Here is a 19,383-nt window from a genome sequence, read left to right as displayed (position 1 = left end):
AACGGGCTATATTATTGTAAGAAATGACTTACGGATTGGGAGTCAACACTTAATTTAAAATCCCCCGCCTCCCCCTTTTCCCGACGATTGCCAAATCTGAGAACTAAAAACTGAAAAGAGCTCACAATCCTTAAAAATCATAGACACTCTTTGGAATTATATCTCTCTACATTTGTGCATTGTGCATCTCCATTTTACATGTACACTTTTTTATTAAAGCAAAACTTTGAGTTTTCGTTCTCCCTTCATGCCGTAAACCAAAAAAGGTAAATAGATTACAACAAAATGTAAATTTTAGAGTTTATGTAAGGAAAAAAATTAAAACATTAACAAATGTAAGTAATGAAAATTTATTCACACACCACAATTGAACACAAAATTGTTGTTATCAAAGTTTGGGAAATTCTTCTAGTTCAACCCTTATAGCTTGAAATTGTACAATAAAGAGAATTCTTCTACACGTGTTTTAAAAATGGATATGCATGCTTGAAACATGTTAAAGATGCCAATGACCTGTGGATCCAAAGCTTTTAATGAGAATAACAAACGCTCATTAAATTCTGAGGTGAACGTGCGGCGGGATATTTACCCGAGTCAAACAAGCCATTATTTTTCCCATTTGCAAAAAGATGACGTAACAATCATAGATGATTGTAATGTGATTTATTGTGAGTAACGGGCCATATTTTTGTAAGAAACGACATACGGATTGGGAGTCAACAGTCAGTTAAAAATACCCCGCCTCCCCCTTTTCCAGACGATTGCAAAACCTGAGATATAAAAACTAAAAAGATCTTACAAACCCCAAAAATTACAAACACTATTTGGAATTATCTCTCCCTACATTTTTGCATTGTGCATCTCCATTTTAGATGTACACTTTTTTATTAAATCAAAACTTTGAGTTTTTGCTCTCCCTTCATCCCATTAACCAAAAAAGGCAAATAGATCACAACAAATTGAAAAATTTAGAGTCTATGTGTGAAAAAAAATTAAAACTATAACAAATGTAAGTATAGAAAATTTATTCACAAACCACAAATGAACACAAAAGTTTAGTTTTCCAAGTTTGAGAAATTCCACTAGTTCAACCCTAATTGCATGGAATTTTACAAGAAAGAGATTTCTTCTACACATGTTTTAAAAATGGTTATGCACACTTGAAACATGTTAAAGATGCAAATAACAATGAACGTGCGGTGGGAGTCAACACTCAATTAAAAATCCCCCGCCTCCCCCTTTTCCCGACGATTGCAAAACCTGAGATATAAAAACTAAAAAGAGCTTAAATTCCCTAAAAACTACAGACACTCTTTGGAATTATCTCTCTCTAAATTTGTGCACTGTGCATCTCCATTTTAAATGTACACTTTTTTCTTAAATCAAAACTTTGAGTTTTCTCTCTCCCTTCATCCCGTTAACAAAAAAGGTAAATAGATCACCGCAAAATGAAAATTTTTGAGTTTATGTATGGAAAAAATTTTAAAAAATAACAAATGTAACTAAAGAAAATTTATTCATAAACCAAAAATTAACACAAAACTTTTGTTATCCAAGTTTTGGAAATTCCACTAGTTCAACCCTAATAGCTTGGAATTTTACAAGAAAGAGATTTCTTCTACACGTGTTTTAAAAATGGATATGCAAGCTTGAAACATGTTAAAGATGCAAATGACCAATGGATCCAAAGCTTTTAAAGAGAATCACTTACGCTCTTTAAATTCTCAAGTGAATGTGCGGTGGGATATTTACCCGAGTCAAACAAGCCATTATTTTGCCCGTTTGCAAAAAGATGACCTATTAATCATAGATGATTGTAATGTGATTTATCATGAGTAACATGCTATATTTTTGTAAGAAATGACATACCGATTGGGTGTCAATTCTCAGTTAAAAATACCCCGCCTCCCCCTTTTCCTGACGATTGCAAAACCTAAGATATAAAAACTAAAAAGATCTTAGAATCCCTAAAAAATACAAACACTCTTTGGAATTATTTCTCCCTACATTTGTGCATTGTGCATCTCAATTTTAGATGTATACTTTTTTCTAAAACAAAAACTTTGAGTTTTCGCTCTCCCTTCATCCCGTAAACAAAAAAAGGCAAATAGATCACAGCAAAATGTAAATTTTAGAGTTTATGTATGGAAAAAAATTAAAACAATAACAAATGTAAGTAATGAAAATTTATTCACACACCACAATTGAACACTAAATTTCTGTTATCCAAGTTTGGGAAATTCCACTAGTTCAACCCTAATAGCTTGAAATTTTACAAGAAAGTGATTTCTTCTACACATGTTTTAAAAATGGATATGCATGCTTGAAACATGTTAAAGATGCAAATGACCTATGTATCCAAAGCTTTTAATGAGAATTACAAACGCTCATGAAATTCTGAAGTGAACGTGCGGCGGGATATTTACCTGAGTCAAACAAGCCATTATTTTGCCCATTTGCAAAAAGCTGACCTAACAATCATAGATGATTGTAAAGTGATTTTTCATTCGTAACAGGCTATATTATTGTAAGAAATGACTTACGGATTGGGACTCAACACTCAATTAAAAATCCCCCGCCTCCCCCTTTTCTCGACGATTGCAAAACCTGAGAACTAAAAACTGAAAAGAGCTCACAATCCATAAAAATCACAGACACTCTTTGGAATTATATCTCTATACATTTGTGCATTGTGCATCTCCCTTTTTTATGTACACTTTTTTATTAAATCAAAACTTTGAGTTTTCGTTCTCCCTTCATGCCGTAAAAGAAAAATTTAAATAGATCACAACAAAATGTAAATTTTAGAGTTTATGTATGGAAAGAAATTAAAACAATAAAAAAAATGTAAGTAAAAAAAATTTATTCACACAGCACAATTGAACACAAAATTTTTGTTATCCAATTTTTGGAAATTCCACTAGTTCAACCCTAATAGCTTGAAATTTTACAAGAAAGAGAATTCCTCTACTCGTGTTTTAAAATGGATATGCATGCTTGAAACATGATAAAGAGGCAAATGACCTATGGATCCAAAGCTTTTAATGAGAATAACAAACACTCATTAAATTCTGAAGTGAACGTGCGGTGGGTTATTTACCTAAGTAAAAAAGACCATTATTTTGCCCGTTTGCAAAAAGCTGACCTAACAATCATTGATGATTGTAATGTGATTTATCATGAGTAACGGGCTATATTTTTGTAAGAAATGACATACGGATTGGGAGTCAACAGTCAATTAAAAACACCCGCATCCCCGTTTTCCCAACGTTTGCAAAACCTAAGATATAAAAACTCATAAGATCTTACAATCCCTAAAAATTACAAACACTCTTTGGAATTATCTCTCCCTACATTTGTGCATTGTGCATCTCCATTTTAGATGTACACTTTTTTCTTAAATCAAAACTTTGAGTTTTCGCTCTCCCTTCATCCTGTAAACCAAAAAAAGGCAAATAGATCATCACAAAATGAAAATATTACAGTTTATGTGTGAAAAAAATTTAAAAAATAACAAATGTAAGTATAAAAAATTTATTCACTCACCACAAATGAACACAAAAGTTTTGTTTTCCAAGTTTGGGAAATTTCACTAGTTCAACCCTAATTGCATGGAATTTTACAAGAAAGAGATTTCTTCTACACATGTTTTAAAAATGGATATGCATGCTTGAAACATGTTAAAGATGCAAATGACCTATGGATCCAAAGCTTTTAAACAGAATAACAAACGCTCATTAAATTCTCAATGAACGTGCGTTGGGATATTTACCATAATCAAACTAGCCATTATTTTGCCCGCTTACAAAAAGCTTACCTAACAATCATAGATGATTGTAAAGTGATTTATCATCCGTAACGGGAAATATTTTTGTAAGAAATGACATACGGATTGAGAGTCAACACTCAGTTAAAAACACACCCCCGCCTCCCTCTTTTCCCGATGATTGCAAAACCTGAGATATAAAAACTAAAAAGAGCTTAAATTCCCTAAAAATTACAGACACTCTTTGGAATTATCTCTCTCTACATTTGTGCACTGTGCGTCTCCATTTTAAATGTACACTTTTTTCTTTAATCAAAACTTTGATTTTTCTCTCTCCCTTCATCCCGAAAACAAAAAAAGGCAAATAGATCACTGCAAAATGAAATTTTTTAGTTTATGTATGGAAAAAATTTAAAACAATAACAAATGTAAGTAAAGAATATTTATTCACACACCAAAAATTAACACAAAACCTTTGTTATCCAAGTTTGGGAAATTCCACTAGTTCAACCCTAATAGCATGGAATTTTACAAGAAAGAGGTTTCATCTACACGTGTTTTAAAAATGGATATGCAAGCTTGAAACATGTTAAAGATGCAAATGACCTATGGATCCAAAGCTTTTAAAGAGAATAGCATATGCTCAATAAATTCTCGAGTGAACGTGTGGTTTACCCGAGTCAAACAAGCCATTATTTTGCTCGTTTGCTAAAAGCTGACCTAACAATCATAGATGATAGTAAAATGATTTTTCATTCGTAACTGGATATATTATTGTAAGAAATGACTTACGGATTGGGAGTCAACACTCAATTAAAAATCCCCCGCCTCCCCCTTTTCCCGACAATTACAAAATCTGAGAACTAAAAACTGAAAAGAGCTTACAATCCTTAAAAATCACAGACACTCTTTGGAATTATATCTCTCTACATTTGTGCATTGAGCATCTCCATTTTAGATGTCCACTCTTTTCTTAAATCAAAACTTTGAGTTTTCGTTCTCCCTTCATGCCGTAAACAAAAAAAGGTAAATAGATCACAACAAAATGAAAATTTTAGAGTTTATGTATGGAAAAAAATTAAAACAGTAGCAAATGTAAGTAATGAAAATTTATTCACACACCACAAATGAACACAAAATTTTGTTATCCAAGATTGGGAAATTCTACTAGTTCAACCCTAATAGCTTGGAATTTTACAAGAAAGAGATTTCTTCTACATGTGTTTTAAAAATGGATATGCATGTTTGAAACATGTTAAAGATGCAAATGACCTATGGATCCAAAGCTTTTAATGAGAATAACAAATGTTCATTGAATTCTTAAGTGAACGTGCGGCGGGATATTTACCCGAGTCAAACAAGCCATTATTTTGCCCGTTTGCAAAAAGCTGACCTAGCAATCATAGATGATTGTAAAGTGATTTTTCATTCGTAACGGGCTATATTATTGTAAGAAATGACTTACGGATTGGGAGTCAACACTCAATTAAAAATCCCCCGCCTCCCCTTTTTCCCGACGATTGCAAAACTTGCGAACTAAAAACTGAAAAGAGCTTACAATCCTTAAAAATCACAGACACTCTTTGGAATTATATCCCTCTACATTTTTCCATTGTGCATCTCCATTTTAGATGTACACTTTTTTATTAAATGAAAACTTTGAGTTTTCGTTCTCCCTTCATACCGTAAACAAAAAAAGGTAAATAGATCACAAAAAAATGAAAATTTAAAAAGTTTATGTATGGAAAAAAATTAAAAAAATAACAAATGTATGTAATGAAAATTTATTCACACACCACAAATGAACACAAAATTTAGTTATCCAACATTGGGAAATTCCACTAGTTCAACCCTAATTTCTTTGAATTTTACAAGAAAGAGATTTCTTCTACATGTGTTTTAAAAATGGATATGCCTGCTTGAAACATGTTAAAGATGCAAATAACCTTTGGATCCAAAGCTTTCAATGAGAATTACAAACACTCATTAAATTCTGAAGTGAACGTGATGCGGGATATTTACCCGAGTCAAACAAGCCATTCTTTTGCCCGTTTGCAAAAAGCTGACCTAACAATCATAGATGATTGTAAAGTGATTTTTCATTCGTAACGGGCTATATTATTGTAAGAAATGACTTACGGATTGGGAGTCAACACTAAATAAAAATTCCCCGCCACCTCCTTTTCCCGACGATTGCAAAACCTGAGAACTAAAAACTGAAAAAACCTCACAATCCTTAAAAATCACAGACACTCTTTGGAATTATATCTCTCTCCATTTGTGCATTGTGCATCTCCATTTTAGATGTACACTTTTTTATTAAATCAAAACTTTGAGTTTTCATTCTCCCTTCATGTCGTAAAAAAAAAAAACCAAATAGATCGCAAGAAAATGTAAATTTTAGAGTTAATGTATGGAAAAAAAATTAAAACATTAACAAATGTAATTAATGAAAATTTATTCACACACCACCATTGAACACAAAATTTTTTTATCCAAGATTGGAAAATTCCACTAGTTCAACCCTTATAGCTTGAAATTTTCCAAGAAAGAGAATTCTTCTACACGTGTTTTAAAAATGGATATGCATGCTTGAAACATGTTAAAGATGCAAGTGACCTATGGATCCAAAGCTTTTAATGAGAATTACAAACGCTCATTAAATTCTGAAGTGAACGTGTGGCGGGATATTTACCCGAGTCAAACAAGCCATTATTTTACCCGTTTGCAAAAAGCTGACCTAACAATCATAGATGATTGTAATGTGATTTTTCATTCGTAACAGGCTATATTATTGTAAAAAATGACTTACGGATTGGGAGTCAACACTAAATGAAAAATCCCCCGCCTCCCCCTTTTTCCGACGATTGGAAAAACTGAGAACTAAAAACTGAAAAGAGGTTACAATCCTTAAAAATCACATACTCTCTTTGGAATTATATATCTCTACATTTGTGCATTGTGCATCTCCATTTTAGATGAACACTTTTTTCTTAAATCAAAACTTTTGAGTTTTCGTTGTCCCTTCATGCCGTAAACAAAAAAAGGTAAATAGATCAGAACAAAATGAAAATTTTAGATTTTATGTATAGAAAAAAATTAAAATAATAACAAATGTAAGTAATGAAAATTTATTCACACACCACAAATGAACACAAAATTTAGTTATCCAAGATTGGGAAATTCCACTAGTTCAACGCTAATAGCTTGGAATTTTACATGAAAGAGATTTCTTCTACACGTGTTTTAAAAATGTATATGCATGCTTGAAACATGTTAAAGATGCAAATACCTACGGATCCAAAGCTTTTAAAGAGAATAACAAACGCTCATTAAATTCATAAGTGAACGTGCGGCGGGATATTTACCCGAGTCAAACAAGCCATTATTTTGCCCGTTTGTAAAAAGCTGACCTAACAATCATAGATGATTGTAAAGTGATTTTTCATTCGTAACGGGCTTTATTATTGTAAGAAATGACTTACGGATTGGGAGTCAACACTCAATTAAAAATCCCCCGCCTCCCCCTTTTCTCGACGATTGCAAAACCTGAGAACTAAAAACTGAAAAGAGCTTACAATCCTTAAAAATCACAGACACTCTTTGGAATTATATCTCTCTACATTTATGCATTGTGCATCTCCATTTTAGATGTACACTTTTTTCTTAAATCAAAACTTTGAGTTTTCGTTCTCCCTTCAAGCCGTAAACAAAAAAAGGTAAATACATCACAACAAAATGAAAATTTTAGATTTTATGTATAGAAAAAAATTAAAACAATAACAAATGTAAGTAATGAAAATTTATTCACACACCACAAATGAACACAAAATTTTTTTATCCAAGATTGGGAAATTCCACTAGTTCAACCCTAATAGCTGGGAATTTTACAAGAAAGAGATTTCCTGAAAATGTGTTTTAAAAATGGATATGCATGTTTGAAAGAAATGACATAAAGATTGGCAGTCAACAGTCAGTTAAAAATACCCCGCCTCCCCCTTTTCCCGACGATTGCAAAACCATAGAACTAAAAACTTAAAAGAGGTTACAATCCTTAAAAATCACAAACACTCTTTGGAATTATATCTCTCCACATTTGTGCATTGTGCATCTCCATTTTAGATGTACACATTTTTCTTAAATCAAAACTTTCAGTTTTTTCTCTCCCTTCATGCCGTAAACAAAAAAAAAGATAAATAGATCAGCACAAAATGAAAATTTTAGAGTTTATGTATGGAAAAAAATTAAAACAATAACAAATGTAAGTAATGAAAATTTATTCACACACCACAAATGAACACAAAATTTTGTTATCCAAGATTGGGAAATTCCACTAGTTCAACCCTAATAGCTTGGAATTTTACAAGGAAGAGATATCTTCTGCACTTGTTTTAAAAATGGATATGCATGCTTGAAACATGTTAAAGATGCAAATGACCTATGGATCCAAAGATTTTAATGAGAATAACAAATGCTCGTTAAATTCTTAAGTGAACGTGCGGCGGGATATTTACCCGAGTCAAACAAGCCATTATTTTGCCCGTTTGCAAAAAGTTGACCTAACAATCATAGATGATTGTAAAGTGATTTTTCATTCGTCACGGGCTATATTATTGTAAGAAATGACTTACGGATTGGGAGTCAACACTCAATTAAAAATCCCCCGCCTCCCCCTTTTCCCGACGATTGCAAAACATGAGAACTAAAAATTGAAAAGAGCTTACAATCCTTAAAAATCACAGACACTCTTTGGAATTATATCTCTCTACATTTGTCAATCGTGCATCTCCATTTTAGATGTACACTTTTTTCTTAAATCAAAACTTTGAGTTTTCATTCTCCCATCTTGCCGTAAACAAAAAAAGGTAAATAGATCACAACAAAATGAAAATTTTGGAGTTTATGTATGGAAAAAAATTAAAACAATAAAAAATGTAAGTAATGAAAATATATTCACACACGACAAATGAACACAAAATTTAGTTATCCAAGATTGGGAAATTCCACTAGTTCAACCCTAATATGTTGGAATTTTACAAGAAAGAGATTTCTTCTACACGTGTTTTAAAAATGGATATGCATGCTTGAAACATGTTAAAGATGCAAATGACCTATGGATCCAAAGCTTTTAAAGAGAATAACAAACGCTCATTAAATTCTCAATGAACGTGCAGTGGGATATTTACCAGAGTTAAACTAGCCATTATTTTGCCCATTTACAAAAAACTTACCTAACAATCTTAGATGATTGTAAAATGATTTATCATTCGTAATGGGCTAGATTTTTTTTAAGAAATGACTTACGGATTGGGAGTCAACATTTAGTTAAAAACACCACCCCCCCCCTTTCCCGACGATTGCAAAACCTGAGATATTAGAACTAAAAAGAATTTAAATTCCCTAAAAATTATAGACACTCTTTGGAATTATCTCTCTCTACATTTGTGCCCTGAGTGTCTCTATTTTAAATCTACACATTTTTCTTAAATCAAAACTTTGAGTTTTCTCTCTCCCTTCATCCCGTAAACAAAAAAAGGCAAATCGATCACAACAAAAGGAAATTTTTTGAGTTGATGTATGGAAAAAAATTAAAAAAATAAAAAATGAAAGTAACGAAAATTTATTCACACTCCAAAAATTAACACGAAACTTTTGTTATCCAAGTTTGGGAAATTCCACTAGTTCAACCCTAATAGCTTGGAATTTTACAAGAAAGAGATTTCTTCTACTCGTGTTTTAAAAATGGATATGCAAGCTTGAAACATGTTAAAGATGCAAATGACCTATGGATCCAAAGCTTTTAAAGAGAATAACATACGCTCATTAAATTCTCTAGTGAACATGCGGTGGGATATTTACCCGAGTCAAACTAGCCATTATTTTGCCCGTTTGCAAAAAGCTGACCTAACAATCATAGATGATTGTAAAGTGATTTTTCATTCGTAACGGGCTATATTATTGTATGAAATGACTTACGGATTGGGAGTCAACACTCAATTAAAAATCCCCCGCCTCCCTCTTTTCCTGACGATTGCAAAACATACGAACTAAAAACTGAAAAGAGCTCACGATCCTTAAAAATCTCAGACACTCTATGGAATTATATCTCTCTACATTTGTGCATTGTGCATCTCCATTTTAGATGTAAACTTTTTTATTAAATCAAAACATTGAGTTTTCGTTCTCCCTTCATGCTGTAAACAAAAAAAGGTCAATAGATCACAACAAAAAGTAAATTTTAGAGTTTATGTGTGGAAAAAAATTAAAACATTAACAAATGTAAGTAATGAAAATTTATTCACACACCACAATTGAACACAAAATTTTTGTTATCCAAGTTTGGGAAATTCTACTAGTTCAACCCTATTAGCTTGAAATTTTACAAGAAAGAGATTTCTTCTACAAGTGTTTTAAAAATGGATATGCATGCTTGAAACATGTTAAAGATGCAAATGAACTATGGATCCAAAACTTTTAATGAGAATAAAAAATGCTCGTTAAATTCTTAAGTGAATTTGCGGCGGGATATTTACCCGAGTCAAACAAGCCATTATTTTGCCCGTTAGCAAAAAGCTGACCTAACAATCATAGATGATTGTAAAGTGATTTTTTATTCGTAACGGGCTATATTATTGTAAGAAATGCCTTACGGATTGGGAGTCAACACTCAATTAAGAATCTCCCACCTCCCCCTTTTCTCGACGATTGCAAAACCTGAGAACTAAAAACTGAAAAGAGCTCACAATCCTTAAAAATCACAGACACTCTTTGGAATTATATCTCTCTACTTTTGTGCATTGTGCGTCTCCATTTTGTATGTACACTTTTTTATTCAATCAAAACTTTGTGTTTTTCGTTTTCCCTTCATGCCGTAAACAAAAAAATTAAATAGATCACAACAAAATGTAAATTTTAGAGTTTATATATGGAAAAAAATTAAAACAATAACAAATGTAAGTAATGAAAATTTATTCACACACCACAAATGAACACAAAATTTTGTTATCCAAGATTGGGAAATTCCACTAGTTCAACCCTAATAGCTTGGAATTTTACAAGAAGGAGATTTCTTCTACACGTGTTTTAAAAATGGATATGCATGCTTGAAACATGTTAAAGATGCAAATGACCTATGGATCCAAAGCTTTTAATGAGAATAACAAATGCTCATTAAATTCTTAAGTGAACGTGCGGCGGGATATTTACCCGAGTCAAAGAAGCCATTATTTTGCCCGTTCGCAAAAAGCTGACCTAACAATCATAGATGATTGTAAAGTGATTTTTCATTCGTAACGGGTTATTATTTCTGTAAGAAATGACATACGGATTGGGAGTCAACACTCAGTTAAAAACACCCTGCCTCCCCCTTTTCCCGACGATTGCAAAACCTGAGATATAAAAACTAAAAAGAGCTTAAATTCCCTAAAAATTACGGATACTGTTTGGAATTATCTCTCTCTACATTTGTGCACTGTGCGTCTCCATTTTGAGTGTACACTTTTTTCTTCAATTAAAACTTTGAGTTTTCTCTCTCCCTTCATCCCGTAAAAGAAAAAAGACAAATAGATCACAGCAAAATGAAAATTTTTGAGTTTATGTATGGAAAAAATTTAAAACAATAACAAATGTAAGTAAATAAAATTTATTCACACACACAAAATTAACACAAAACTTTTGTTATCCAAGTTTGGGAAATTCCACTAGTTCAACCCTATTAGCTTGGAATTTTACAAGAAAGAGATTTCTTCTACACGTGTTTTAAAAATGGATATGCAAGCTTGAAACATGTTAAAGATGCAAATGACCTATGGATCCAAAGTTTTTAAGGAGAATTACAAAGGCTCATGAAATTCTTAACTGAACGTGCGGTGGGATATTTACCCGAGTCAAACAAGCAATTATTTTGCCCATTTGCAAAAAGCTTACCTAACAATCATAGATGATTCTAAAGTGATTTTTCATTCGTAACGGGCTATATTATTTTAAGAAATGACTTACGGATTGGGAGTCAACACTCAATTAAAACTCCCCCGCCTCCTCCTTTTCCCAACGATTGCAAAACCTGAGATCTAAAAACTGAAAAGAGCTCACAATCCTTAAAAATCACAGACACTCTTTGGAATTATATTTCTCTAAATTTGTGCATTGTGCATCTCCATTTTAGATGTACGCTTTTTTATTAAATCAAAACTTTGAGTTTTCGTTCTCCCTTCATGCCGTAAACAAAAAAAGGTAAATAGATCACAAGAAAAAGTAAATTTTAGAGTTTATGTATGGAAAAAAATTAAGACATTAACAAATGTAAGTAATGAAAATTTATTCACACTCCACATTTGAACACAAAATTTTTGTTATCCAAGTTTGGGAAATTCCACCAGTTCAACCCTAAAAGCTTGAAATTTTACAAGAAAGAGAATTCTTCTACACGTGTTTTAAAAATGGATATGCATGCTTGAAACATGTTAAATATGCAAATGACCTATGGATCCAAAGCTTTTAATGTGAATAACAAACACTCATTAAATTCTGAAGTGAACGGGTGGAGGGATATTTACCGGAGTCAAACAAGCCATTATTTTGCCCGTTTGCAAAAAGCTGACCTAACAATCATATATGATTGTAATGTGATTTATCATGAGTAACGGGCCATATTTTTGTAAGAAATGACATACGGATTGGGAGTCAACAGTCAGTTAAAACTTCCCCACCTCCCCGTTTTCCCGACGATTGCAAAACCTGAGATATAAATACTAAAAAGATCTTACAAACCCTAAAAATTACAAACACTCTTTGGAATTATCTCTCCCTACATTTGTGCATTGTGCATCTCCATTTTAGATGTACACTTTTTTCTTAATTCAAAACTTTGAGTTTTCACTCTCCCTTCATCCCGTAAACCAAAAAAGCCAAATAGATCACAACAAAATGAAAATTTTAGAGTTTATGTGTGAAAAAATTAAAACAATAACAAATGTAAGTATAGAAAATTTATTCACACACCACAAATGAACACAAAATTTTGTTTTCCAAGTTTTGGAAATTGCACTAGTTCAACCCTAATTGCATGGAATTTTACAAGAAAGAGATTTCTTCTATACGTGTTTTAAAAATGGATATGCATGCTTGAAACTTGTTAAAGATGCAAATGACCTATGGATCCAAAGCTTTTAAAGAGAATAACGAACGCTCATTAAATTATCAATGAACATGCGGTGGGATACTTACCAGAATCAAACTAGCCATTATTTTGCCCGTTTACCAAAAACTTACCTAACAATCATAGATGATTGTAAAGTGATTTATCATCCGTAACGGGCTATATTTTTGAAAGAAATGACTTACGGATTGGGAGTCAACACTCAGTTAAAAACACCCTGCCTCCCCCTTTTCCCGACGATTGCAAAACCTGAGATATAAAAACTAAAAAGAGCTTAAATTCCCCAAATATTACAGACACTCTTTGGGATTATCACTCTCTACATTTGTGCACCGTGCGTCTCTATTTTAAATGTACACTTTTTTTTTTAAATCAAAACTTTGAGTTTTCGCTCTCCCTTCATCCCGTAAACCAAAAAAGGCAAATAGATCACAACAAAATGAAAATTTTAGAGTTTACGTGTGAAAAAAAATTAAAACAATAACAAATGTAAGTATAGAAAATTTATCAACACACCACAAATGAACACAAAAGTTTTGTTTTCCAAGTTTGGGAAATTCCACTAGTTCAACCCTAATTGCATGGATTTTACAAGAAAGAGATTTCTTCTACTTTTAAAAATGGATATGCATGCTTGAAACATGTTAAAGATGCAAATGACCTATGGATCCAAAGCTTTTAAAGAGAATAACAAATGCTCATGAATTTCTCAATGAACGTGCGGTGGGATATTTACCAGAATCAAACTATCCATTATTTTGCCCGTTTACAAAAAGCTTACCTAACAATCATAGATGATTGTAAAGTGATTTATCATCTGTAACGGGCTATATTTTTGTAAGAAGTGATTGACGGATTGGGTATCAACACTCAGTTAAAAACACCCCGCCTCCCCCTTTTCCCTACGATTGTAAAACCTGTGATATGAAAACTAAAAAGAGCTTAAATTCCCTAAAAATTACAGACACTCTTTGGAATTATCTCTCTCTACATTTGTGCACAATGCGTCTCGTTTTTAAATGTACACTATTTTCTTAAATCAAAACTTTGAGTTTTCTCTCTCCCTTCATCCTGTAAACAGCAAAAGGCAAATAGATCACAGCAAAATGAAAATTTTTGAGTTTATGTAAGGAAAAAATTTAAAACAATAACAAATTCAAGCAAAGAAAATTTATTCACACACCAAAAATTAAAACAAAACTTTTGTTATCCAAGTTTGGAAAATTCATGTAGTTCAACCCTAATAGCTTGGAATTTTACAAGAAAGAGATTTCATCTACACGTGATTTTAAAATGGATATGCATGCTTGAAACATGTTAAAGATGCAAATTACCTATGGATCCAAAGGACATATACGCTCATTAAATTCTCTAGTGAACGTACAGTGGGATATTTACGCGAGTCAAACAAGCCATTATTTTGCCCGTTTGCAAAAAGCTGACCTAACAATCATAGATGATTGTAAAGTGATTTTTCATTCGTAACGGGCTATATTATTGTAAGAAATGACTTACGGATTGGGAGTCAACACTCAATTAAAAATCCCCCGCCTCCCCCTTTTCCCGACGATTACAAAACCTGAGAACTGAAAACTGAAAAGAGCTCACAATCCTTAAAAATCACAGACACTCTTTGGAATTATATCTCTCTACTTTTGTGCATTATGCATCTCCATTTTAGATGTACACTTTTTTATTAAATCAAAACTTTGAGTTTTCGTTCTCTCTTCATGCCGTAAACAAAAAAAGGTAAATAGATCACAACAAAATGTAAATTTTAGAGTTTATGTATGGAAAAAAATTAAAACATTAAAAAATGTAGGTAATGAAAATTATTCACACACCACAATTGAACACAAAATTTTTGTTATCCAAGTTTTGGAAATTCCACTAGTTCAACCCTAATAGCTTGGAATTTTACAAGAAAGAGAATTCTTCTACACGTGTTTTAAATATGGATATGCAGCTTGAAACATGTTAAAGATGCAAATGACCTATGGATCCAAAGCTTTTAATGTGAATAACAAACACTCATTAAATTCTGAAGTGAACGTGCGGCGGGATATTTTCCTGAGTCAAACAAGCCACTATTTTGTCCGGTGGCAAAAAGCTGACCTAACAATCATAGATGACAGTAATGTGATTTATCATGAGTAACGGGTTATATTTTTGTAAGAAATGACATACGGATTGGGAGTCAATAGTCAGTTAAAAATACCCCGCCTCCCCGTTTTCCAAACGATTGCAAAACCTGAGATATAAAAAGTAAAAAAATCTTACAAACCCTAAAAATTACAAACTTTTTGGAATTATCTCTCCCTACATTTGTGCATTGTGCATCTCCATTTTAGATGTACACTTTTTTCTTAAATCAAAACTTTGAGTTTTCTCTCTCCCTTCATCCCGTAAACCAAAAAAGGCAAATAGGTCAAAACAAAATGAAAATTTTAGAGTTTATGTGTGAAAAAAAATTAAAACAATAACAAATGTAAGTATAGAAAAATTTATTCACACACCACAAATGAACACAAAAGTTTTGTTTTCCAAGTTTTGGAAATTCCACTAGTTCAACCCTAATTGCATGGAATTTTACAAGAAAGAGATTTCTTCTACACGTGTTTTAAAAATGGATATGCATGCTTGAAACATGTTAAAGATGCAAATGACCTATGGATATACAAACGCTAATTAAATTCTCAATCAACGTGCAGTGAGATATTTACCAGAATCAAACTAGCCATTATTTTGCCTGTTTACAAAAAGCTTACCTAACAATCATAGATGATTGTAAAGTGATTTATCATCCGTAACGGGCTATTTTTTTGTAAGTAATGACTTACGGATTGGGAGTCAACACTCAGTTAAAAACACCCCGCCTCCCCCTTTTCCCGACGATTGCAAAACCTGAGATATAAAAACTAAAAGGAGCTTAAATTCCGTAAAAATTACAGACTCTCTTTGGGATTATCTCTCTCTACATTTGTGCAATGTGCGTCTCCATTTCAAATGTACAATTTTTTCCTAAATCAAAACTTTGAGTGTTCTCTCTCCCTTCATCCCGTAAACAAAAAAAGGTAAATAGATCACAGCAAAATGAAATTATTTTAATTTATGTAAGGGAAAAATTTAAAACAAAAATAAATGTAAGTAAAGAAAATTTATTCACACACCAAAAATTAACACAAAACTTTTGTTATCCAAGTTTGGGAAATACCAGTAGTTCAACCCTAACAGCTTGGAATTTTAAAAGAAAGAGATTTCTTCTACACGTGTTTTAAAAATGGATATCCAAGCTTGAAACATGTTAAAGATGCAAATGACCTATGGATCCAAAGCTTTTAAAGAGAATAACATACGCTCATTAAATTCTCTAGTGAATGTGTGGTGGGATATTTACCCGAGTCAAACAAGCCATTATTTTGCCCGTTTGTAAAAAGCTGACCTAACAATCATAGATTATTGTAAAGTGATTTTTCATTCGTAACAGGCTATATTATTTTAAGAAATGACTTACGGATTGGGAGTCAACACTCAATTAAAAACCCCCGGCTCCCCCTTTTCCCGACGATTGTAAAACCTGAGAACTAAAATCTGAAAAGAGCTCACAATCCTTAAAAATCACACACACTCTTTGGAATTATATCTCTCTACATTTGTGCATTGTGCATCTCCATTTTAGATGTACACTTTTTTATTAAATCAAAACTTTGAGTTTTCGTTCTCCCTTCATGCCGTAAACAAAAAAAGGTTAATAGATCACAACAAAATGTAAATTTTAGAGTTTATGTATGGAAAAAAATTAAAACATTAACAAATGTAGGTAATAAAAATTTATTCAGACACCACAATTGAACACAAAATTTTTGTTATCCAAGTTTGGGAAATTCCACTAGTTCAACCCTAATAGCTTGAAATTTTAGAAGAAAGAGAATTCTTCTACGCGTGTTTTAAAAATGGATATGCATGCTTGAAACATATTAAAGATGCAAATGACTTATGGATCCAAAGCTTTTAATGAGAATAACAAACACTCATTAAATTTTGAAGTGAACGTGCGACGGGATATTTACCCGAGTCAAACAAGCATTATTTTGCCCATTTGCAAAAAGCTGACCGAACAATCATAGATGATTGTAATGTGATTTATCATGAGTAACGGGCTATATTTTTGTAAGAAATGACATACGGATTGGGAGTCAACAGTCAGTTAAAAATACCCCGCCTCCCCATTTTCCCGACGATTGCAAAACCTGTGATATAAAAACTAAAAAGATCTTACAAACCCTAAAAATTACAAACACTCATTGGAATTATCTATCCCTACATTTGTGCATTGTGCATCTCCATTTTAGATGTACACTTTTTTCTTAAATCAAAACTTTGAGTTTTCGCTCTCCCTTATTCCCGTAAACTAAAAAAGGCAAATAGATCACAACAAAATGAAAATTTTAGAGTTTATGTGTGAAAAAAAATTAAAACAATAACAAATGTAAGTATAAAAAATTTATTCACACACTACAAATGAACACAAAAGTTTGTTTTTCCAAGTTTGGAAAATTCCACTTGTTCAACCCAAATTTCATGGAATTTTACAAGAAAGAGATTTCTTCTACACGTGTTTTAAAAATGGATATGCATGCTTGAAATATGTTAAAGATGAAAATGTGCTATGGATCCAAAGCTTTTAAAGCGAATAACAAACCCTCATTAAATTCTCAATGAACGTGCGGTGGGATATTTACCAGAATCAACCTAGCCATTATTTTGCCCGTTTACAAAAAACTTACCTAACAATCATAGATGATTGTAAAGTGATTTATCATCCGTAACGGGCTATATTTTTGTATGAAATGACATACGGATTGGGAGTCAACAGTCAGTTAAAAATACCCCGCCTCCCCGTTTTCCCGACGATTGCAAAACCTGAGATATAAAAACTAAAAAGATCTTACAAACCCCAAAAATTATCGACACTCTTTGGAATTATCTCTCCCAACATTTGTGCATTGTGCGTCTCCATTTTAGATGTACACTTTTTTCTTAAATCAAAACTTTGAGATTTCGCTCTCCCTTCATGCTGTAAACAAAAAAAGGTAAATAGATCTCAACAAAATGTAAATTTTAGAGTTTATGTAAGGAAAAAAATTAAAACATTAACAAATGTAAGTAATGAAAATTTATTCACACACCACAATTGAACACAAAATTTTTGTTATGCAAGTTTGGGAAATTCCACAAGATCAACCCTAATAGATTGAAATTTTACAAGAAAGAGAATTCTTCTACACGTGTTTTAAAAATGGATATGCATGCTTGAAACATGTTAAAGATGCAAATGACCTATGGATCCAAAGCTTTTAATGAGAATAACAAACACTCATTAAATTCTGAAGTGAACGTGTGGCGGGATAATTACCAGAGTCAAACAAGCCATTATTTTTCCCGTTTGCAAAAATCTGACCTAACAATCATAGATGATTGTAATGTGATTTATCATTCATAACGGGCTATATTTTTGTAAGAAATGACATACGGATTGGGAGTCAACAATCAGTTAAAAATACCCCGCCTCCCGCTTTTCCCAACGATTGCAAAACCTGAGATATAAAAACTAAAAAGAGCTTAAATTCCCTAAAAATTACAGACACTCTTTGGAATTATCTCTCTCTACATTTGTGCACTGTGCATCTCCATTTTAAATGTACACTTTTTTCTTAAATCAAAACTTTGAGTTTTCTCACTCCCTTCATCCCGTAAACAAAAAAAGGCAAATTGATCATAGCAAAATGAAAATTTTTGAGTTTATGTATGGAAAAAATTTAAAACAATAACAAATGTAAGTAAAGAAAATTTATTCACACACAAAAAATTAACACAAAACTTTTTTTATCCAAGTTTGGGAAATTCCACTAGTTCAACCCTAATAGCTTGGAATTTTACAAGAAAGAGATTTCTTCTACACGTGTTTTAAAAATGGATATGCAAGCTTGAAACATTTTAAAGATGCAAATGACCTATGGATCTAAAGCTTTTAAAGAGAATAACATACGCTCATTAAATTCTCTAGTGAACGTGCGGTGGGATATTTACCCGAGTCAAACAAGCCATTATTTTGCCTGTTTACAAAAATCTGACCTAACAATCATAGATGATTGTAAAGTGATTTTTCATTCGTAACGGGCTACATTATTGTAAGAAATGACTTACGGATTGGGAGTCAACACTCAATTAAAAATCCCCCGCTTCCCCATTTTCCCGACGATCGCAAAACCTGATAACTAAAAACTGACAAGAGCTCACAATCCTTAAAAATCACAGACACTCTTTGGAATTATATCTCTTGAGATTTGTGCATTGTGCATCTCCATTTTAGATGTACACTTTTTTATTAAATCAAAACTTTGAGTTTTCGTTCTCCCTTCATGTCGTAAACAAAAAAAGGTAAATAGATCACAACAAA

The sequence above is a fragment of the Aristolochia californica genome, unplaced genomic scaffold (genome assembly GCF_029961685.1).
Source record: "Aristolochia californica isolate CCGP_79_NKW_82.1479 unplaced genomic scaffold, dmAriCali1.0.hap1 SCAF_12, whole genome shotgun sequence".
Lineage (NCBI taxonomy): Eukaryota > Viridiplantae > Streptophyta > Magnoliopsida > Piperales > Aristolochiaceae > Aristolochia > Aristolochia californica.
Note: the sequence above shows the minus strand (reverse complement) of the source record.